This window comes from Peromyscus leucopus, chromosome 17, assembly GCF_004664715.2.
Source record: "Peromyscus leucopus breed LL Stock chromosome 17, UCI_PerLeu_2.1, whole genome shotgun sequence".
Taxonomy (NCBI): Eukaryota; Metazoa; Chordata; class Mammalia; order Rodentia; family Cricetidae; genus Peromyscus; species Peromyscus leucopus.
In genome coordinates this window covers 54711495-54735394 of record NC_051077.1, presented here as the reverse complement: position 1 = coordinate 54735394, position 23900 = coordinate 54711495, and the positions used below count along the sequence as shown (strand labels likewise).

The following is a 23900-nucleotide window of genomic DNA, read 5'->3' as shown; positions in this document are numbered from 1 at the left end:
ATGTGTCCAATTCCCACAGGACCGGGGGCTGTCTGAGGAAACAGGCACAGCCACTCATCCGAGTGGAATGGCTGCTGGTCCCCAGCCCTGCTTAGGAGTGGGAAGATGTTCTCTGGGAACTGTAGGGACAATGGCCCATCTCCCTCAGTGACCACGGTCCTCAGTGTCTGAACGCAGTGGCCAGGCACACAGGAGAGCGCCATTAGCTCTGGCTGGGCCTGTGGTTGCTAGGGTCCCACACTGTGTACACAACAGGGCCGGTTCTCCCAAATCCCGCCCCTCTCCCACGCCAGCCCTTGCTTCCTGGGGAGGCCTCGGCCATTGGAGGGGAAGCAGAACGCCAACCGGCTGCATGCCAACAGCCAAGCACCTCGCCCAGGTAAACAGCTGTTTCCTGTGGGCCTCAGTGGAGGCCAGAGGAGGATGAAGGGGCCTGGTTCTTAGGTCCTCTGCTGGGTCTGTCCAAGGAGGTCTCCGTGTCCTCAGTGGGGGCCAGCCGGTCCCACCCACAGCTCCCCACTGAGCCCCTCCCAACAGCTCTGCAGTATGGAAAGGGGCAGGCAAGATGGCTAGGCAAGAAAAGGTGTCTGCTGCTAAGCCTGAGGACGTGAGTTCAATCCTTAGTCCCGGGGAGAGCTGACTCCCACAAGTTGCCCCCTGACCTCCATCCACACAAGTGAGAGTAATTCAAAATATGAAACAAGCCAGAACAGGTGTGCCTCCTGGAGAGACGCCAAGGTGGCTCCTATCGCCCACCTTGTCTGGGGCTGTATCTCTCCAGGTCTCCTTAGGTCCTTATCTCTCCATAGGTCCTACCTGTCTCAGCCTCAGTTTCCCACCTCCTAGCATGAACCCCACAGATGGGTCCCCTGTGGTGACAGGAAGAGCACCGCACAGTACACGTGTGTCCACGGATGCTGGACAGGGCTGGACAGAACCACATCAGGACCACTGTGTTTACAGCTATATCTGGGAACAAAGGAAGCCTGGCATTTGGGGAAGAAACTCAGAACTGGGTCTGATGGGTCGGATACTCGGGGCTCCGCCCACCCTGCACAAGCCTTGCTCTCCTGCGACGCCAGAGCTCACCCACAGGCCTTGCAGTCGCTGCTCTATCTAGGCTGGTGTGGTGGGGCTTCACCACCCCTGGGGCGGTTTCTCACACACACACACACACACACACACACACACACACACACACACACACACACACACGCTGCGCAGGAAACAGGTCTAGCCTGTGTCCCTTGTCCCCAGGTGACCTGGAGGCCTCCAGCACATTCTCCCTGACAGAGTACCATTGAGGCAGGGTATGGGGTACGTACCTGTTATTCTAGCACTCAGCAGGCTGAGGCAGGAAGGACAGGAGAGCAAAGCCAGTATCTTAAGGGTTTCTATTGCTGCGATGAAGAATTATGACCAAAAAGCAAGCTGGGAAGGAAAGAGTTTATTTGGCTTATACTTCCACAGCACTGTTCATCACTGAAGGAAGTCAGGACAGGAGCTCACACACACACACACAGGGCAGGCACCTCCAGGCAGGAGCTGATGCAGAGGCCATGGAGGGGTGCGGCTTACTGGCTTGCTCAGCTTCTTTCTTACAGAACCCAGGACCACCAGCCCAGGAACGGCACCTCTCATCAATCACTAATTAAGAAAATGCCCCATAGGCTTACCTACAGCCCAATCTTTTTTTTTTTTTTTTTTTGTTTTGTTTTGTTTTTTCGAGACAGGGTTTCTCTGTGTAGCTTTGCGCCTTTCCTGGAGCTCACTTGGTAGCCCAGGCTGGCCTTGAACTCACAGAGATCCGCCTGGCTCTGCCTCCTGAGTGCTGGGATTAAAGGTGTGCGCCACCACCGCCCGGCACCTCCAGCCCAATCTTAGGGAGGCATTTTATCAGCCGAAGTTCCCGCCTCTCAGGTGACTCTAGGTTGTGTCAAGTTGACGCACACCAGCCAGGACCGCCCATCTCAACTTCATGGGACCCAGCACAGTTATCTGAAGCAGGAAACTCGAAGGCGACTCAACAGAGCAGCGGGGGATTTCTTTGTTGGTTTAAACTCCACGGGGAAAGCCTGGCAGTGTGAATGTGAACAGCGGGCGAAGGCTGAGGCTTGTCCTTGGCAGTGGGAAGCTCCCCCGGCTCCCCTCAGAGCAGCAGCCTGACAGCAATGTGCTGAGCTACCTAGGAGCTGGGGAATGACCACCAATGGGCCAGTCATGCAACAAAGAACTCGAAACACAGGTGTCAGTCACGAGAGACTGCAGATGATGTGCCCTCCAAGTCCTATCAGGATTTGATATCAACAGCTGTTCATCTAATTCTACCACGACACTCATGATTAAGTCTCGGTCTCTGAGACAAGGATGCAAAGGAGTACGCCCCACAGTTAGCCATACGAGCTCTGAATTCCCAGAATGCACTTCTGCTGGAAGGAATTTATGCTAGGTTTTTATGTAGAAGACAAGTACTCAGACACAGTCAGGAGCTGGATTAAGTTTCCATCAGCCACTGGCTATGGAGACCTGTTTAAAAAGCGAAAGAGAGGGGCCGGAGCGGCCATGCCCGCAAGACGGCTTGGCAGGTATGGACGGCTCAGGACCAAGTCTGACCAAGTCTAGCGACCTGAGCTTGATCCCCACAATTCACGTGGTGAAGGAAGGAGCTGGCTCCCCTCATCCTCTGACCTCCACGTGTGTGCCATGGCATGCTCTCACACACAACAGATAGATGGACGGACGGACAGACAGACAGGGGTGTTTTTTTGGGGGGGAGGGGGAGGTGTTTGAGACAGAGTTTCTCTGTGTAGCCTTGGCTGTCCTGGATCTCGCTCTGTAGACCAGGCTGGCCTCGAACTCACAGAAATCTAGCTGCTTCTGCCTCCCGAGTGCTGGGATTAAAGGTGTGCGCCACCGCCCTACATAGTATTTAAGGAGTATCACCATGTCATCAGCCCGACCAGCTGGACACTGGACACTGAAGTCAGCCATGCTGGTGGCCACTCAGTCGGCAAGACTGACCTCCAACAAGAGCCCAGATGCTCTGGCAGCATGGCTGTGCTGGCATGGTGCGGGCAGGATGACCATGCCCGTGGGCTAAGGGGATGTCCTGAAAGGCCTGCCCCATGCCTCCTGGGCCGTCCACCCTGCACTTTCTGGTTGAAATCCTGTCCTTGGGCTAAAATAAGCTACAACTGTAAGTCAGAGAGCTTCCAGAGAGTTCTGAGTCTTTAGTACACTGTCGTGACAAGAGGGCGTGACCCGTAAGGCCCTTCAACTGCTGCTGTGACCTTTTCCTGCGGCCAAACCGCACACCCTACCCCTGTCACACTGCTTCCTGAGGACACAGAGCTTGTCGCCAGAGCCATGCCGGCCCAGTATCTGCTGATGAACCACAAACACAAGGATGATGAGCATGGGAATGAGTGAATGAGTTCATGAATGAATGACCGTGAGTGAGTGAGCAAGTGAGTGGGCACAGGCATGAATGAATGAGAGCGAGGAATGAAAGGGGCACACATGAACAGAAGAACGACTAATGAGTCTGCCGCTCTCCCTGGGGCTGCCCACACAGGACAGTCCCCCCGCCCCTCTGAAGCCACACTGCATCTACAGCAGTGGTTCTCAACCTGTGGGTCACATACCAGGTAGCCTGCTCATCGGTGTTTACAGTTCAGTTCGTAACAGCAGCAAAGTTAGTTATGAAGTAGCGACACAATACTTTTATGGCTGAGGGTCGCGGTATTGAAGGAATGTGGCATTAGGAAGGCTGAGACGCGTCAATCTCAAGTTAAACCCCTTGTCCCTGACCCCAGGCTAAGCTGGTCACCGTGACAAGCAGGTGCATGTGGACACTGGTCCTTGAGGGACCTCCCAGGAGATACAGTAACTCCCACTGCCCTGGGCAGAGCTCAGGGCTCAGGCCTGTCGGATGCCTCGCTTTCCCACCCTCACAGCTGCCCGCAGGGGTCCCACCGCAGCATTCCTACTCAGGGCCTGTGGGTCGGGCCCAGGGCCCAAGTCTACAAACAGCCCTGCCCAAGATTCCGAGAGCCCACCTTGGTGGAGGTAGGCAGGCACCCCCACATGCGCTTGAGCCTCCCGAGTGCTGACATTACAGGTGTGTGAGAAAAACAGGGGGCACAGCTGGAGGCCCAAACGCCACTCTCCGCCGGGCACCATCCAAACCCTCAGCACTGGCCTGGTCACAGCCCCTGTGTGCAGTCGCGTGGCCCCGGCCACCCTTGGCCACGGGCTGGTCTGTACTCCTGGATCCTGAACCTGCCACAGTGAGTTCCTGAGAACTGGTGGCTGCTGTATTCAGAACCAGACTGTGAGCAGAGCCTGCAAGTGGGGTCTCACTTCCTGCCTGCTGGCTGCAGCCTTGGATCCTTCCAGAACGTCAGTCTCTGTCCATGCTGACCCTTCCAAGCAGTGCCTGACCATGGCTGTCGGGTGGAAGGTGTCCTTCCATACCTTTTGCTGCTGTTCTGTGATTAGGGGGACAGGCTGGCCCCACAAAGTTGACGGGTAGAGGAGCACCCTGCCGCACACTGCAGTCATGCTGGACATGTCTCCGCAGACATGGCTTCTGAAGGGGTGATAGCTAGACAGGGCACCTCTGGGTGTTCCCTGAGCCCCTCCACCCCAGGGCAATCCCAGGTGAACATGATAAGGCTGTGTTAGAATTCTGGAGCTGTCCACCAGCCACAAGTTGTGTGGCTGAAAGCCATGGGCATCCCTTGCCTCCACCCCCTGGAGGGTCCTTCCTGCCTCCTACACACTCTAGGCAGCCTGGGACCTGGGCCCATAGCTCCAGTGTCTACACATCCGTCTGTGGCACGCTGTGGCCTTCGATGGCCTAGCCTCAGGCCATGCCTGCCTCTCTTCCACTCACACAGCACAGCTCTCGGTATCTGTGGGTCTCACATTCAAAAGGCCCCAGACAAAAAGATCACTGCATCTTTCCCACAGACTCTTATGATTCCCTAAATGCCACTGTGGCAATTCCCACGACTTGGTGGAGTCAGGTGTTCCAACTCCTGTGGAGAAGTTTCCAGAAAGATTAGCAGAGACTTCAACACCACCTCAGTGACCTGAGTACTCCTGGAATATCTGTGTCCACGGAGCCCCTGGCATCCCCACAGATACCAAGGAGTGATTTGGACTTGACTTTCACCTTAATCAAGGGTGAGCTCACCTTGAGACTCTTTTTAAAAACATGTATTTTAGCTGGGTAGCGGTGTCGCATGCCTATAATGCCAGCACTCGGGAGGCAGAGGCAGGCAGATCTCTGAGTTCGAGGTCAGCCTGGGCTACAGAGTGAGTTCCAGGACAGCCGAGGGTACCCAGAGAAACCCTGTTAACAAGACCAAAACCGAGTATTTATTTTTAATTACATTCACTTGTGCACATGTTCAGACGTCAGAAGGGGACACTGGATCCCGGAGCCTGAAGGACTCTAGTTCTCTGAGAACAGCACTCACACTCCTGACCCCTGAGCCAGCTCTCTGGCTCCAGAGCGTGAGTTGGAGAGACACGCTCTCAGGACAGCGCTCTACTCCTCTGATGGACGAGTCAAGCCTGGGGAAAGATAGGGCCTGCCTAGCTAGGAGGTGGCCAAGCAGGAGAGGGCTGTCCTGTGGACTGGGGTCCAGGCCCCTCCAGGAACCAGGGGCTGACGTCCCTCCCACTGCAGATGGAGCACCTCCCCAGGTGGGTGGCTCAGTGGAGGTCCCTGCTGGTCTCTCCTGGGGTGTGCTGGCCAGGGCATCATAGAAAAGCCACGCTGGACTTGTGTGGGGCGCTATGGGTACCTCCTGGGGATGGGAAAGGACCTGGCAGTTTCCCTGAAAGTCCTGGGCAACCCCCACAGCCATTAGCCCCTCCCAGCCTCACTGTTCAGGAGCGGCCTTGGGCAGGACAGGACTGCCTGCAGTCACCATGGCAACAGGCTGGCCTTGTAAGGAGATTAAGGGGAACAGGCCACCTGACGCTGGGGCTCTGTCCTGTGCAGGGACTATGGTGAAAAGGAACAGGGAGAGGGAGGAGAGGGATGCATGCTCTGTGCGTGCCTCAGTTTCCCCTCACTTGTCTGACCCTCTGCTCTCCCCAACCTCGTAGCCCCTCTACCAGACAAGCCAGTTCCAGCTGCCTCAGGGCCTTTATTTGGCTACCAGCGAGGGAACCGGAACTCCACGGGGTCCTCTCTCCCTTCCTCAGTTCACCATGTGAGCCGCCTCTACCAGGCTGTCTTCTGACATTCTGCCACCTCCACGGTGACCAGGAGCAGAGCCTGGGAGGAGTGGGGCTTGGACATGCTTGAGGACGGACCAGAAGGGCAGCTTCCCTCTACTCATGGCTGAAATGAGGAGAGAGGCTCAGAGACTAACCGTGGCCTTCCCAGTGCTCGGGCAGCAAGCTCCCCGGTGGAGGCCGAGAGCGAGCACAGAGGCCCAGGGGTCCACATGCGGGCCCTGCAGCCTGGTAGCACAGTTACAGAAGGCCAAGGGCGGGGACCCTGGAAGAGGGCCACCGTCCAGTGTTCCCTAAGAGGGAGAGCTGGCCTCCCTGGATTCTGCAAGCACCCCAGAAGCCAGCAAGCTCAGGGAAGGCCTCGAGGAGCTACTAAAGAGCAGGAAGGAAGGACAGGCACAGCGGCCCCGGGCGGGGGCCTCAGAGAGCGCCAGCCACCATGAGGGGAACGGAACCCACACTGCACCGGCAGAGCCCGGGCTCCTCCCTACCACACAGGACACCGCCGCCTCCCTGCCCAGGCTGCCCCAGCCCAGTCAGCCACCCACAGCTCCAAGCTCTCTCTAGGAGCCATCTGCTCCCTGCAGCTTAGTCCTCAGATTCTAACGGGCAGACGGTTGTGCCATCACGGTCCCCCACAGAGATCCCAGCTCACCCCAGCCCCGATGGAGCAGAACCAGGTCCCAGGCAAGGCGCTCAGGCTCAGGCGAGGACCAGCTAGCTCCAAATAAACCTCTAGCAGTGGGAAGGGAGCGCTCCAGGGCAGGAAGAGGGGGACAAGAGCTGTCACCTTTCACAACCCACTCCCCCCAATTCCCCTCCGAGTCCTGTCAGAGGTGGAGAGGAGGCCTGTGCTCCCTAGGTTACAGCAACAAGAATTTGGAACACCTCAGGTGTGTGTGTCCCCCCCCCCCGCCCCCCGCTGGGCTGGGAGCCAGACCTCAAGCATGGCGACTGAACTGAAGCCGGGGCTACCCGTCATGATCAGCTCCACGTGTGCTCTACCCGAGCTGCACCCCGCCTCCCACGAGCTCCACTCCCTCGAGGGTCTAAAGGAAAGTACCCCAGGTTCTCCTTACCTGCCCCCCACTCCCTGACAGACCCTCACCTTAGCACAGTCCAGGGATCTAGGTCTCTAGAGGCTTAGCTGTGGCAGTGATGGAAGACTCTGGGAGCGGGTGCCACACCTGCAGGGACAGCCTGGTGCAATTGGGGGACGATGTGGGGCTCTGGGTGGCCGATCCTGGGTGGGGGCGCTGTGTCTCAGCCCGCCTGCACTGAGGCCGGCCCCTCCCCACCCTGGTATCCCCAACTCTGCTTCCCATCTCTCTAGATGTTCTGGACATTTCTCAGCCCCACAGCTGTGCGAGATGCGGCCTTTCACGTCTGGCTTCTGTCATGTCCCGTCTGTCTGCGATCCATCTGGCCCACGGCATGCCCCTGGATGGGCACACCACATCGCTGTTTATTTATTCCTCAGATGATTGACACTTGGCATATTTTTCCATCTTTCGGTGGTTGGGAATCTGTGAACACAGTGTGCAAGTGTGCAATGGAGCCCTGGCCTTCAAGTCCCAGTGCACACCTGGGGGGTGGGGGGTGGCTGCTGGCAGCGCTGGGCTTCACGGGCTGTGGTGTCTTCCCTGACAGCTGCGAGTGTCACACCCCCACACGCTCGGAGCTTCCAGCCTCACCTCCTCCCCAACACTTGTTCCTTTTTGGGTCTCTTTGTTTTTGCAGCACTGGGGGTGGAACCCAAGGCTAGAAAGCAGCTCACTATGCAAGGGCTCTGCCCCGACAGGGTCTCAGACTCAGAGCAATCCCCCCGCTGCAGCCTTGGACACGGGCTACAAGTGTGCACCACCATGATCAACTTTAATCTTTATGATTTTTATTTAAACATTTTTAAAAATGCGTGGGTGTGGGTTTGTGCACATACACAGAGGAGCCCCCGGGGCAGAGGTTTCGGATACCGAGACAGGGTCTCATGTAGCCCAGACTGGTCCTGAGGGTGGCGTGACAGGAGCGTCACTACCCAGAGCGTCACTACCCAGCTAATGTGTGCTTCTGATTGTAAAGGAACCAAAGGTTCTAACTCTTACATTTGGACTCTTTTTTAATGTTTTTTTAATTTATTTTATTTTTGAGACAGGGTCTCACTATGTAGCCCTGGCTATCCTGGAACTCACTCTGTAGACCAGGCTGGCCTCAAACTCACAGAGCTCCACCTGGCTCTGCCTCCCCGGTGCTGGGATTAAAGGCGTGTACCTTTATGCCCAGCACATTTGGGTTCATGTCTGTCCCTGCTGTGATGTTGCCAGGGTCCTGCTGGGCACCGAGCTGAGCTGGCACGCTGACAGCCTCCTGCCTACAGGAGGGAAGGATGCCCAGGTTGAGGGAATGGCCGGAGGAGGACACGGGCGTGTGTGGAGATTCCAGGCTGAGTCACGTTGGCCCCGGGTGGGCCTCCAGCCTCCCCAGCCCCAGCCCACTGTAAACACAGACTCAGTACACAGCACGGTGGAGCCTCGGAATGCCTTTAATCAGGCTCCGAAGCCGCTGCCAAATTTCCAGACCCGGGAATGAGCGGGTCTGTGGCGGGCGGCGCCAGCTGTCTCTCCAGACGGTGGTGGAGGTTGGACACAGGCACTTGGGCCCAGAGCTGTGACGGGTCCCTTGGGGTCTGCGCAGCACAGCTGGTTCTGGGGGCCTCCTCCTTCCACAGGGGACCCCGTCCTCCCCACTGGCCCAGCGCCCACTCCTGAGTGAGGCCTCACAAAGGGAAGAGACACTGCTGAGTTCCCAGTTTGCAAGTGGGGAAACTGAGGCACCAAGAGGCCACAGGTTGACTGAGGTCAGAAAAGGGCCTCTGTTACAAGCCAGGCTGTCTCATGGGTCAATGGGGGTGTCAATGGGATAGAGTGCTGTTTCTTGGTGATAGAGTGCTGTATCTCAGTGATAGAGTGCTGTATCTCAGTGATAGAGTGCTGTATCTCAGTGACAGAGTGCTGTATCTCGGTGATAGAGTGCTGTATCTCGGTGATAGAGTGCTGTATCTTGGTGATAGAGTGCTGTATCTTGGTGGATAGAGTGCTGTATCTTGGTGGATAGAGTGCTTGCCAAGCATGCATAAAGCCCTGGGTTCTACTCCCAGAGCCACATAAACCAGGTGTGGTGGAACAAGCTTGTAAGTCAGGAGATGGAGGCAGAAGGGCCAGGAAGTTTGAGGTGAGCCAGGGCTCTGTGAGACGCTTCCTCAAAGAACAAACAATTGGGAAGTCTGGAGCATCACACACCTGCATGATCAGGTGGAGCCCTGAGGTGAGCGGCTGGACCAGCTGCCACCTCCTCCCCAGGTGGCTTGGCTGGGACATGCCAGGCTGGTAACTATGGAAGCTTTCTGGGTTTAGGTACCATGCTTGATCACACACCCACCTACTGTGAGAGCCACAGGAGGCCTGTGGTGGGAGGGGTCACATAGGGTGGGCAGCTCACGGTGAGTGGCCTGCACTACACAAGAACTGTGCCCTGCCAAGAAAATCAGCTGCATTAAAAACTAGATTCTCTGCAGAGTCGTTAGAGATCTGAAAAATGAGGCCTTGACTCATTTTTTTTTAGGACAGGGATGTGCCAGAAGCCAAGGGATGGCAGGATGGCCGGAGCCAAAGGAAGCCACAGCAAGAGCAGAAAGAGGACTGAGTCCTGTCCTGCCTGCCCGAGTCCATACTCCTGTGACACTGAACCTCAGCTCTGATGTGGGGCTCAGCAAAGGCTCAGAGCACAGCGGGGGGGAGGGGGCGTCAGCACCCCGAGTCTGGGCCACAGGCAGCAGCGGACTCTCAAAGTGGGTCTTGGAAACGACAGGAGATCACGGCCATAGGGACCAACATGTCAAGCGCAGAGCTAAGTGAGAGGAGGCCAAGCGAGTGAAGAGGCCGTCACAGGACGACAGATCACGGGGACCCTGGGGGATGCACTAGGAAGAGGGGAGGGCAGAGGGGAGCAAGAACAGAGTAGAGAGTGAGGCGTTGTCCGGAGGGAGGGGCGTTGGCCTAGCCGGGCCAGCTCCCATGGGTGGTCAGCACAGAGGGGCCGGGATGGTGGTGCGAGACCCAGACCTTAACAGTACCAGGGGTGGAGAGGGCCTGGAGGCCAAACGGCGGGTTCCCCAGTCTGTGGACCAGGGAGCTGCAACCCACCAGACCTAGGGAACTGAGGCTCCCAACTACAGGTTTCTGTGTGCGTGTGTGTGTCTGTGTGTGTGTGTGTGTGTGTGTGTATGTGTGTGTCTGTGTGTGTGTGTGCGTGTGTATGTGTGTGTCTGTGTGCGTGTGTGTGTCTGTGTGTGTGTCTGTGTGTGTGTCTGTATGTGTGTGTGTCTGTGTGTGTGTCTGTGTGTGTGGTCTGTGTGTGTGTGTCTGTGTGTGTGTGTCTGTGTGTGTCTGTGTGTGTGTGTCTGTGTCTGTGTGTGTGTGTCTGTGTGTATGTGTGTCTGTGTGTGTGTGTGTCTGTATGTGTGTGTGTCTGTGTGTGTGTGTGTGTGTGTGTGTGTGTGTGTGTGTGTGTGGTGTATAGGTTAGAGGTCACCTTGAGTTTAATTCCTCAAGAGACACTCACCTTATTTTGGGGAAGAGCATTTCTCACAGGCCTGGAATGGCCAGAGGTGAGGCTGGCCAGCTGGTAACCCTGGAGAGCCTCGTGTCTCTGCTTCCCGGCTCTGGGACTGCAAGCACGTACCACTACACCCGGCTTTTTTTTTTTTTTTTTTTTTTTTTTTTTGGTTTTTCGAGACAGGGTTTCTCTGTGTAGCTTTGCGCCTTTCCTGGAACTCACTTGGTAGCCCAGGTTGGCCTCGAACTCACAGAGATCCGCCTGCCTCTGCCTCCCGAGTGCTGGGATTAAAGGCGTGCACCACCACCGCCCGTACACCCGGCTTTTTGTGGGATGTTTTCCTTTTTATTTACGTGATATCTATACACACCAACGGAGACTGCCTCGGTGCACACGGGGTGAGGGGATAACCAGCGGGAACCAGTTGTTTCCTTCCCTTCCCCATGCAGTGCTCAGGGACTCAACTCAGGTCGCCAGGCTTTACCAGCCAGCCTCCTCACTGGCAGCACCAGCTCGTCACCTGTTCTGAGCATCACACTCAGGTCCCCATGCTAGTGTGGCAAGCACCTCACTTACTGAGCCCCCCCCCCCCGCCCCGCACACACCCCGCATTTGAGGCAGGGTCTTATGAAGTCCAGGCTGGCCTGGAACCCTCTTAAATCTATATCCATGTGCTGGGATCAGGCATTTGTCATGGTATCTGGCAAGGTGGCTGCTTTGGGAAGCAACTTGGTCCTAGGGCCTGAGACCTTGGATACTTTAAACCCTCAGGGACACTGCACGGCATGGCTGCTAACTGAGCTGTGGAAGAATCAGCTTTCAGGTAAGATTGAAACAGTTCTCTGCCTCAGAGAACAGCAAGTGTAGGGCTCTAGGGTGCCCATGCTAGTATCCGCCCCCCCACCAATGAAAAACTGCAGTCAGGCCTGGTAAGGCACACCTGTCGCCCCAGCACTCAGGAGGTGTAGGCAGGAGAATTAGGAGTTCAAGGTCAGTTTGGGCTACATGAGATTTTGTTTCAAAAATTCCTAAACTACTGTCTCTTGTTAGACATGAGCTTCCGGTAGACCTGGCACCTCCACACCAGTATCACATCCCAGGTCCCCTGCAGCCCTTCTGTGACAATTGTCCCTAAGCGGCAACAGTCAAGATTCATACCACAGCCACACTGCCTGCCACCCAAGGGTCCCTGAGGTAGCCACAACCCTCAGGCCTCAGTCTCCTTACTGTCCCTCTGCCTCAGCACATGGGACATGCTCTGGGTCCTCGGGAAGCCATCCTGGGAACTGGACCCACTGCAGACTCACATGGGGGCCTGCATCACCCCTGGGCACACCCGAAACTCAGGAACACAGAGGACGTGGGTCAGAGGATGTGGCTGAGAGGAAGTGGGCGGGCAGCCAGCCACTCTGGAGATGCAGACTTTTCTAAAAGGTCTCTGTGGAGGTTGAGGGACACGGAGGGCCTAGTTATGGCCAGGCCGAGCAGGAGGCAGCTGGGCATCAGCTGGATATGGGACAACAGACTTGTCTGTGTCCAGGAAAATGGCAGCCTCGTCTTCACGGCTGGGCCTCGTCCCTGATGGGCTTTGCCTCTAGAACCTGCTGCCAAGAGGACCAAGGACAGAGCTGCTGCTGACCCAAACAAGCCTTTCTGTGGACATGTGTGGACTCAGGCCAGCAGAGTGTGGGCACAGGTCTACATTATGTGTAGTTCCTTGTAGTAACTTATCCCCCGGTCAGTTTTGAGCATGAGGCAGAGTCACAGGGTCACACATCTTCCTCTGTCCATTCCCACAGTTTTATACATTATTTTTCATTTATTTATTTGTTTAATGGGGCGCATGTGCCAAGAACCATGTGGAAGCCACAGGAAACCATGGAGGAGTCAGCTCTCTCCCTGTGGGTCCTGGGGACCACACTCAGGCTGCCAGTCTCGGTGGCATGGCCTTCCTGGCTGAGCCCTCTTGATAAAGCCCCTACCCTATTTTTTGAGACAGGGCCCCTCACACCGGCCTGAGGCTCCCTAATTAGACTAAGTGGGCTGGCCAGCAAGCTCCAGGGACCCTGTCGACCCCACCTCCCCAGTGCTAGGACCACACACATGTGCCATCTTGCTTGGCTCTGACCTGGTGCCATGGACTACAGCCAGGTCCTCACGCCTGCACTGTGAGCACTCGCCAGCAGAGCCATGTCCCAGCTCCCCACATACCTTTCTCTTCTTGAAACAGAGCCTCACTGTGCAGCCCAGGTGCCTCGGCCTCCTGAGAGCTGGCAGGGCAGACACACGCATGTCCAGCCTTTACTCTCATTTCCAGGCCTCTGACAATCTGGGGCATAAACGTGAGGCTCTAGTCCCAAACAAATGGTCACTCGGTAGGCAATGCCTCACAGACGCCTGTCTCACCTTCCAGAGTTCCAGCCAAGAACCGGAGCTGCCACAGGACCCAGAGACAGGCTGTACTGCACCCTCCAAGGTCCAGGGCCCTGGAGTTCTGGCACCCAGGCCCTGTGTGTGTGCGCGTGGGAATAATAAGGCTTGCCTGAGAGGGTGTGTGCATGAAGGAGATGGGTGGTATGAGGAAAGACACACATCTCCAACTACAGGGGGCCAGGACTGAAGCCAGGGCTACCGGGGCCTTGGCAGCATGCCTGTGGGTCACTGTGTTCTAGAAATAGCATGTTCCAGTCGGGAGAGGCGGCACATGTCACCTCCGTACTTGGGAGGTGGAGGAAAAGACCTGGAGTTTAAGTTCATATTCTTGGCTGCAGGGTAAGTTCAAGGGCAGCCTGGGCTACATGGGGAAAAAACCAGAATACAAACAAGAGTTAAAACTGTGGGCACAGTCAGGTGTGGTGGCGCTCGCCTTTAATCTCAGCACTCAGGCAGAGGCAGGGGATCTCTGTGAGTTCCCAGCCAGCCTGGTCTACACAGTGAGAGTCTGTCTAACAAAACAAAAACTAAAACTAGCACCCTCACCTGCATGAGCAGAGCAGGACGAGGACAGAGGGACCTCTGAACACGAGAAAAGATGGAGGCGGCAGGCAGTGTCACAGTGCAGACAGAGGAACGCAGCCCTGCCGGCCCAGGGCACTGGTAGCCAGCAGGGGCAGCAAGGAGCCTCCTGGCCTCTGGAGCAAACAAGGCCGCTGGCCCGTGCTAAAGGACTTGCCCCGTGGGTCTCAGTCCCCGGGTTAGCTTCCAAAGCCTCAGCAGGACTGCAAGTCTATTTGAACACATGCCTGTGAGTGTGAGTGTGAGTGTGCATCTGAATGCGCAGAAACATGTGCTTGCATGTGAGAGCACGCACACATGGATGTGTAGGAGTGTGCACACGCGTGTTACACGGAGTGAAGGGAGAACAAATGCCAGCTGCACTGCTCTGTGCTGCAGCTCCTGTGTCCCTGCGCCTCAGGGAGGCACACCTGTTAGCAGCTCAACTTCAAATCCCACCTCAAAAGAACAGCAGGAACCACCAATGGGGTAGGGGCTGCCTCAGGCTGGACCACCTCAGGAAGACCAGGCTGGACCACCTCAGGAAGACCCACAGGCTGGGATGAAGATGTGCACCACCACGCCCAGATGCAGGTGGGGAAGTGATGGCCTTTTCCAACCCTGGCAACACAAGGGATGGCTTTGGAAAGTGGCCCCCACGCTGCCATGCCACCTTGCTGGGGTCATGGCTAAAACTGGCCTGCTGCTCCCCAGGGCCTCCCTGAGGGGCAATGGGGCCACAGGGAGATAAAGCAAAGTTGAGGTGGCCTCATTACCATGGCCCAAAATAACTAGAATGTTCCACATTTCAGGATGCTCAGCCATTACATAAGAACTCACGGTTAAGGGCGGGGCTGCGACCCAGGCCCGCCCAGGCCCATCTAGCACCCCATAGGAACCTCACACTCAGACTTCCACAAGCCCCGGGCATCTGTGTGCTCCAGATGTCAGGACCTGGCTGGGTGGGATCTCACCTGCCTCCCCTCAACAGCACACCCAAGCCAGCAGCCCTGGGGTGCTCATAGGAGGAAGGTGGAACCAGCGTCCACACTGGGCAGAGGCAAGCAAAAGCGCCCACACCCTGAGCCTACCCACACCCGAGCCTACCCACACCCGAGCCTACCCACACCCGAGCCTACCCACACCCGAGCCTACCCACACCCGAGCCTACCCACACCCGAGCCTACCCACACCCGAGCCTACCCACACCTGAGCCTGCCCACACCTGAGCCTACCCACACCTGAGCCTACCCACACCTGAGCCTGCCCACACCTGAGCCTACCCACACCTGAGCCTACCCACACCTGAGCCTACCCACACCTGAGCCTACCCACACCCGAGCTTTCTTTGAGCTCCCAAGATGATTTAAGTATTTGGTCCTAGCCTGTGACATCTTGGCATCCAGCTGTCTACACAACCTTTTTCTAGGCCTGCCCTGGACAGACCATCCCACACTGTCCCCTCTGCAGCGGCCTGCTCCAACCCTGCTGGGCAGACCATCCCACACTGTCCCCTCTGCAGTGGCCTGCTCCATCCCTGCTGGGCAGACAATCCCATACTGTCCCCTCTGCAGTGGCCTGCTCCATCCCTGCTGGGCAGACAATCCCATACTGTCCCCTCTGCAGCGGCCTGCTCCAACCCTGCTGGGCAGACCATCCCACACTGTCCCCTCTGCAGTGGCCTGCTCCAACCCTGCTGGGCAGACCATCCCACACTGTCCCCTCTGCAGTGGCCTGCTCCAACCCTGCTGGGCAGACCATCCCACACTGTCCCCTCTGCAGCGGCCTGCTCCAACCCTGCTGGGCAGACCATCCCACACTGTCCCCTCTGCAGTGGCCTGCTCCAACCCTGCTGGGCAGACCATCCCACACTGTCCCCTCTGCAGTGGCCTGCTCCATCCCTGCTGGGCAGACCGTCCCATACTGTCCCCTCTGCAGTGGCCTGCTCCATCCCTGCTGGGCAGACCGTCCCACACTGTCCCCTCTGCAGCGGCCTGCTCCACTGCATTGCACAGCTCAAACGCCCTTGCTCTCCCCCCCCTTTTTTAACCACACCAGTAGGTTTCTGTTCTATTTAAAATAAAGTCAACTTGCTTAGAACTCCACAAATAAACTACAAAACCACAGTATGACCCAGCACTCCATTCACGGGGACAGGCCCAGTGAGAGGGAGAAGACATGCAAACACATATTCGTGGTACCATGGCAAAAGAGAGAAAACCCAGTTTCCAGCGGCAACGTGTGACTAGGGATAGACTGCGGTGTGGGAATATTGCTCAGCCCTGAAAAGGGATGAGGCTCTAACACACCACAAGGACAGACCTTGAAAACATGCCACTGCGTGTCAGAAGCCAAAGAATAAGACCACATCATGTGTGAGCCCAAGGATGCAAAACATGGACTCAAACCTACTGAGCAGGGCAGCAGGCCAGGGGCTGCCATGGGCGGGAGGGGAACCGGGCGACTGCTAATGGTGAAAAGCTCTCCTTTTAGAGGCATGGACGGTTCTAGAACTAGGTATAAGTTAACAGTTACACTGCAGGATAAACGCATTCAATGCCACAGAAATAGGCTAGGGAGGCTTTATCGAAATTAGTAAATAGGAAAGTGGAATTCAAACCCAGCCCTGCCCTGGGGCTGATGAAACCAAATGTCTACTACAATGAGAGCTGGAGGTACAACTCATACAGAGCCAGCCCCTGCCTAGAATCCCCAGTGAGGGGCTGGGGGCGTGGCTCAGGGGTGGAGCCCCGCCTAGAATCCCCCAATGAGGGGCTGGGGGCGTGGTCAGGGGTGGAGCCCCGCCTAGGATCCCCAGTGAGGGCTGGGGGCGTGGTCAGGGGTGGAGCCCCGCCTAGGATCCCCAGTGAGGGGCTGGGGGCGTGGCTCAGGGGTGGAGCCCCGCCTAGAATCCCCAGTGAGGGGCTGGGGGCGTGGCTCAGGGGTGGAGCCCCGCCTAGAATCCCCCAATGAGGGGCTGGGGGCGTGGTCAGGGGTGGAGCCCCGCCTAGGATCCCCAGTGAGGGCTGGGGGCGTGGTCAGGGGTGGAGCCCCGCCTAGGATCCCCAGTGAGGGGCTGGGGGCGTGGCTCAGGGGTGGAGCCCCGCCTAGAATCCCCAGTGAGGGGCTGGGGGCGTGGTCAGGGGTGGAGCCCCGCCTAGAATCCCCAGTGAGGGGCTGGGGGCGTGGTCAGGGGTGGAGCTCTGCCTAGAATCCCCAGTGAGGACTGGGGATCAAACTCATGTCACGGTCTTCTAGGAATGGAAGCGATGGTCTCCCTGTGCCCTGGGCTGTCACAGCTGAGGTGACCCCGCAGTTGCAGACTCAGATCAGCTCTAGCCAGAGCCAAGGCCCAGAGGGATACGACCCCCACCCAGAGACATCTCTAGCTCTCCCTCACGGGCTGGCCATTTGGGACAGAACGGCAAGAGTGAGGGCTAGCGTGTGGGCCCAGCTCAGGCTCCGGCAGGGGTCGCCCCAGCAGCAAGGGCCAAGCAGATGGATCTGCAGAGGCTCTGGGGAGGGTCCAGAACAGAGCCAGGCCTGGCCAAGGGATTTCTCGGGAGCTGGGGATGCCTGCCACCAAACTGTCACCAACCTCAGGAACCATGCAAAGGTAGGAGAGCCGACTCCACCCGAACACCACAGCACAGTGCCTCCTGCACAGACTGAATTAAGTCAGCGTGTCAGGGCCGGGGGCCTGTCTGGAGCCCCATGGAGGGAGCAGTTTGCATGTCCAGGGTCTCCTGGGCACCCTGCAGCAGCCTCCTTCATTCTTCAGGCCAGGCAGGGAGTGGAGGAACACAGAGCCCCTAGCAGGGAACAGAGCAAGCTGCAGCGGGCAGTGCTGTGCAGCGGGCAGTGCTGTGCAGCGGGCAGTGCTGTGCAGTGGGCAGTGCAGCGGGCAGTGCAGTGGGCAGTGCAGTGGGCAGTGAGCACAGTGCGCAGTGAAGCGCAGTGGGCAGGGCAGTGCTGAGCAGGGCAGGCAGGTGGAAGGAGTGCTACTGAGGAGCTAAAGAGAGACACCCAGCAAACAGCCTGGGCAAATGGCCTGGGGTCACAGGGTCAGTTGCTGGTGGAGGGGCCAGGCCACTGTGAGCAAGGAGTGGGTGGCAGCCTGTGCCGGACCTCCGAGCCAGAGAGGCTCACCAGATGAAACCCTGACCAGGCCTCGGCAGGGACAGAGTCGGTAAAATGTGGACAAATGGAGGTTCCCGGGCACGAGGAGGCCTGCACAGGGTGGAAAGGATATGGGGACCCATCTTTCCCAGTTTTGCAGCCTCCATGTGCCCCAGTATCTCTCAGTCCCTCTCACCCCACACAGGAACTCCCTGTTCTCCAACAGCAATACCTCCCTGTCCACACCCAGGCCCTAAGCTGGTCCCGAAGGGCCTGGACTACCCTATTCTGCCCCTGCCTGTTCTCTGTGACAGCAGATCAGACCTGCTACGGACTAGCCATCCCCACAGCATGATGAATGAGTGTCAACATGGTGGATGGCACATCCTTTATGTTTTAAGTATCACAGACATGTGATCCCAGCTACCCTCTGAATTCTACATGTGTGGCCTGACCCTGTTTGTAGGATATTATTTCAAGGTGTGTTACTTTTGTTTATGCTCTGGAACATTTGTTTAATGATGCAAAGATGTGTTTGATGAAATAAAATCCACCTGCAGTCAGGAGGCTGCGTCAGCAACTAGCTGACAGGAAGTGGTATGGAGGAGCCAGGTGAAGAAGGGTCTTTAAGGAGGGGTGAGAAGTTGGGGGGGGCACACAGCCAGCTACATAGTAAGAGTAAGATTTATAGAAGCAAGAGAACAGGAAAAGCCCAGAGGCCAAAGGTAGACGGGATAAATTAAGTAAAGCTGGCAAGAAACAAGCCAAGCTAAGGCTGGGCACTCATAATTAAGAATAAGCCTCCATGTGCGAGTTATTTGGGAGCTGGGTGGTGGATCCCCCCAAAAGAGCAAAATCAATATGACCCCAGCAAATAAACATTTAAAAAAAGGTTTAAAAAGTTAATAAGAACATGGTGGTGCAAATCTTGGGAGGCAGAGGCCGGCAGATACAGTTTGAGTCTGAGTTTGAGACCAGTATGGTCTACACAGACCAGTGGTTCCCAACCTTCCTGATGCTGCGGCCTTTTAATACAGCTCCTCAAGTTGTGGCGACCCCCAACCATAAAGTTATTTTTGTTGCTACTTCACAACTGTGATTTTGCTACTGTTACGGATCATAATGTAAGTGTCTGTGTTCTGAGTCTTAGGTGACCCCTGTAAAAGGGTTGTTCGACCCCAAAGGGGTCACCACTCACATGCTGAGAACTACTGATGGCGTTCCAGGCCAGCCAAAGTTACACAGGGAGGCCGCGAATTAAGAAAATAAAAAACCACCAGCCAATGTTGAACCAACAGGATAGAATGCTCCAGAAACAAGCCCTCATGGAACGGTCACGTAACTACTGACACCAGCACCAAGACACTGGGTGGGGAAGAGCAGCCTTTGTGCGAAGGGCCCCGGGAAAAGCGCATTTTCACAGAGACAGGAATCGGGACAGCTCAGAATCCACACTCCGAGACCGGAGGTAGAAGCCAGAACCAAGCCCAGCTCTGTCTCAGAAACCGCAGACCTCTGAGGCAGGCAGCCTGGCCAGTGTCTCGGGAACGCGGGAGCCATGCAGGCTTGGCAGCCATTTCTTGGATACGACGCCAAGCTCAAGCCGTGGAAGAAAACAAACAAAACAACAACCAAGAGCTGGACTTGGTCAAAACTAAAAACATTCATGCATCTAAAGGCGCCATGGACGGGGTGAGAGGCATGCTCCTACAGAATGGCTTGCAGCGGTCCTCTGATTAGAATTAACCCACAGGCCATGGGTGCCTTGGGCAAGCACTGGGGAGCAGGGAGGACCTGGGACCCTCTCAAAATCGTGGTGCGAGAGTGGTACAGCAGACCATCTCAGCGCGGGCTGTGCTGGAGCAGGCCAGTGACGTGGACTGAAGCAAGAGGATTGCCCCAAGTTCCGGGCCAGCCTGGGCTACAGAGCTGAGACCCTGTCTCACGGAGCTGACTCCAGCAGCTAAGACACTCCGGGGTCTAAGGTCAGCATTGGCTATACAGACTCTGCCTTGAAACAAACAAAAACCAAACTGAACTGCGGGGCCTGCCCAGTGGACAGGGCCCTAACCTCTGCAAGAAGTGCAGCTTCTGTGTCCATTTCCAGCCCTTCCCAGAGAGGAAACTGGGGCCCAGATGGGAACGAGACCTCCTCCTCCACTAGGGCTGTTGGACTATTTAGTAGGCTATATGCCTGGGGTGGGGTGGTGGCAGAAATCCTGAGTGTGCCCAGGCAGGCACCTTCCCAGGCCATCCCACGGTATGCATCTATTTGCAAGGTTACCACTTGGCCTAGAAGTCATGCAAGTCACCAGGGCTGTGCATCCAACTCTACTGCTTGTCACCACCCACCTGCCACACCCTGAGAACAGCTCAGGGTGTCCCTGAACTACAGACCTCCAACCATGGGTGACAGGACCTCTCTCACTAGAAAAGCCCGAATCTGTACCCAACAGGAAACACTCTTTCAGGGTTACCAGCGGCCCCCAGTCAATACACACTGCATATCCACTGCGTGCCTGCTGAATACACCACACACCTGCTAAGTGCCAACTGAGTATAGATGCCCCTGTTCAAGTACGCCACACACCTGCTGAGTACAGCCTGTGCCTGCTGAATTTCGTCTGGATACCACGCACCTGCTGAGTGTCCCCAGATGCCTGCCAGCAGCACAGTGTGTCACAGCCAGCTGCTGAGATGCACTGGCACTGAACTCTCTGCACGATGGTAGACAGAGGCCATGCAACCCAGTCTTACCTCTCCAAAGAGGGTGCAGAGCTGAAGAGCGCAGGAGGCAGTCCACCACGCCTACAGCTAATGCTGCACACCCTCTTCCTAGGAGGACGAGTCTGGCCCCACCTCGTTTCCTCTTAGCAGTCCTAATGTTGACTCTGCATCTGTGGCCCATAAGGCTCACAGTGGCTTCCTCATTTGTCCAGCAAGGGCCACAGGGCCACACCTGGCTGGCACCCATTCAGCAAGGGATACACAGCCAGAGCTGGCTGGGACAGGCACCCACCTAAACAGGCTGCGCTAGATGGGCAGTACAAGAGGAGTGACCGGCGGCTGTCCCCAGCCACAGCTGTCCATAAGCTCCAGGACAGACCTCCCCCACCCCACACAGCTGCCGGGAACCCACTGACCTGTCACTGCCTTGGCCTTCCTCAAGCTTTGCGCCCTTTCCTGCTACTAGGGAACACCCAGGGAAAGACATCCCCTGAGAAGTGTCCTAGAAGGCTTCACATCCAGTGTGGATGGAGGCAGATGTGAGGACGTGTAGGTTCTAAGCACCATGCCTCACAACAGATGAGTACGTGATGGGGCGATGTCCTGTGTTGGAAGGCCAGGAACACGAGCAAGAGGCTCAGAAGCCACATGACCCCTCACCTGAGCAGCACAGATGTGTGCAGGACTCCTCCCTGGGGATTGCCATCAACACAGGAGCACCTGCAACTCCACGCCAGCCAGCCCACTGCCTTTCCTGTAGTCCTCCGCGGCTCCCAGTCCCGCCCCTGCTCCCTCCCTCCCAGTCACTCTCCCCAGCCTCTACTCGGAAAGCCCTTTCCTCTGGACACTGTTCGGGCAGACTGGCACACCTGCTGCGGCCTGATGGCTGCCATGCTCCCAGACTGCAGGACACGATAGAGATCACTCGGGCACTGACTGCATCAGTCTGGCTTGCCCAACTCATGCTCTGCGGCATGCGTCTGGGTCTCCTGCAGTCATAGCCGCTGCCCACCCTGTACACACAATCCAGATACTCAGGGCCAAACCTCCTCCCTCCAGTTGTGATGCACACCTCTGAGGCAGGCTTAGCTTAGTGAGCTCTCCTGGAGTAGCCAGTGGGGGTCTGCCATGCTGCCAAGGCTAGCCTGGAACCACAACCCCCCTGCCTCAGCCTCAGTAGTGAGCTGGGCAGGGGCGCACTGATGGTTGCTTGGTTAGTCTCAATATGTAACCAAAGCTGAGCTCAGAGTTGCATCAGTCTTCCGGCCTCTGCTCCCTGCACGCTGGGATTGCAGCTCTGAATCACCACACTTGGTGCTGGGCTTGGTCCGTGTGCCGCACACATGTGTGTCCATGGCACACGGAGGCCACAGGTCGACGGCCCGTGTTTCCTCAACTGCTCCCATCTTGTTTCTCTTGAGATGAACTCCCAGTAACCCGGAGCTACTGGCCGGGCAGCACCAGGAGTCCTCCCTTCTCTGCCCCCCTGTGCTGGGGTCACAGACGTCCGGCATGGACCCAGCTTCCTCTGCGGACTCTGTGATCAATCTCGGGTCTTTAATCTTACACGCTAGCACTTCACCAATGAAATCACCTCCCCAGCTCTCGGTCTCAGAGCCTGGGCCGACTCAGACTTCATAAGTAGCCAGGATGGACGTCTTGATCTCCCTGCCTCCCCTTCCCAAGGGCAGGGATGGCAGTGTGCCCACCAAGTGACTGGCGGCTGTGGCACTTCCTCAGCAGGCACCAGGTCCCACTGTCTCCCTGGCTGCACCCCACCTCTATGTCCACATGAGGTCAAGCTGAAACCAGAAAGCCACTGGCACAGATAGTAATTCACCCAGCATAACCCACTTAAGTCCAACGAGCCCCAAACAAGGGATCCGAGGGACCATGATTGGGAACCAGGAGATGCCAAGGCAGGAGTCAAGGTAAGTACTGCACTTTGACCCTGGGGAATTATGACAGGGAAAGACATTACCCCTGTCCCGCAGAGCTTACACAGAATCCCTGCCTGGTGCAGTGCAACTGTCCCAGGGCCACCAGCCAGTTGCTCCCCAGCGGAGGGTTCAACTCCCTTTTCCACTTGGGTGAGCCAGGCCCAGGTCCCTTGTCAGTGCCCACACCACTGCATGCCCCACCTCCAAACACCGACAGCTGGTCACAGTGCCCACACCACTGCATGCCCCACCTCCAAACACAGACAGCTGGTCACAGTGCCCACACCACTGCATGCCCCACCTCCAAACACCGACAGATGGTCACAGTGCCCACACCACTGCATGCCCCACGAAGTGCAGTTTCTGTCACCAAAACAGAAATGCAGGGGTGGTGGTGTGGCTCCATTGCAGAGCCCTGCAGCACACAGGGGGCCCCACGTTCCATCACCAGCACTGCCTGCAGGACCACCCAGTGTCACCTGCTGCCTGCGGCGTGAACAGAGGCACCAGGGTCAGCCCTCTGAGAGCCTCTTGCGCTGGGCCACCTCCTGGACTAACCCAGGCACACATTCTGTGCACCCAAAGGTGGACACGCTCTGTGGAAATAAGAGGTGTAGGCCAAGCTCCATATCATGGTGTCATGGCCAGCACCAGAACTGGGACAAGGAATGACTGGCTGCAAATGCAGCCTCTGCCTCCTGGGGCAGGAGGAACACAGACTTGGATTTAGAAACAAGTCAACATCAGGGGATCCTAGGCAGGGCTCCACCGTGAGCCACGCCCTCAGCCCCTCACTGGGGATTCTAGGCGGGGCTCCACCCTGACCATGCCCCCAGCCCCCTCACTGGGGATTCTAGGCGGGGCTCCACCCTGACCACGCCCCCGCCCCTCACTGGGGATTCTAGGCGGGGCTTCACCCCTGAGCTACACTGCCCTTTTGCTTGTTTGCTTTGACACATGGTCTGGCCACACAGTCCATAACCAGCTTTACTTTTTTCTGTTTCTTTGCGCTGTATGTTTGGGGAGGGGTGTGTGAATGCCTGTGTGTGTGTGTGTGTGTGTGTGTGTGTGTGTGTGTGTGTGTGTGTTTTAAAGGGAAAGACATAAATTGCAGAAGTTGGTGTTTTCTTTCTACCATGTGCTGGCTACAATTTCTATCAACCAACAGAAACCAGAGTTGTTTTGGAAAAGGGAACCTCAGTTGAGAAAATGACCCCACTAGATTGGCCTTGGTGCGTTTTCTTGACTGATGAT

At 56.8% G+C, this 23900-nt stretch overlaps 1 protein-coding gene across 5 annotated transcripts in view; it reads right to left on the bottom strand.

The window, feature by feature from the left end:
* Crtc1 (CREB regulated transcription coactivator 1) overlaps positions 1–23900 on the bottom strand; it is a 56523-nt gene that overhangs the window by 27453 nt on the left and 5170 nt on the right. The gene's annotated exons all lie outside the window — the stretch shown is intronic.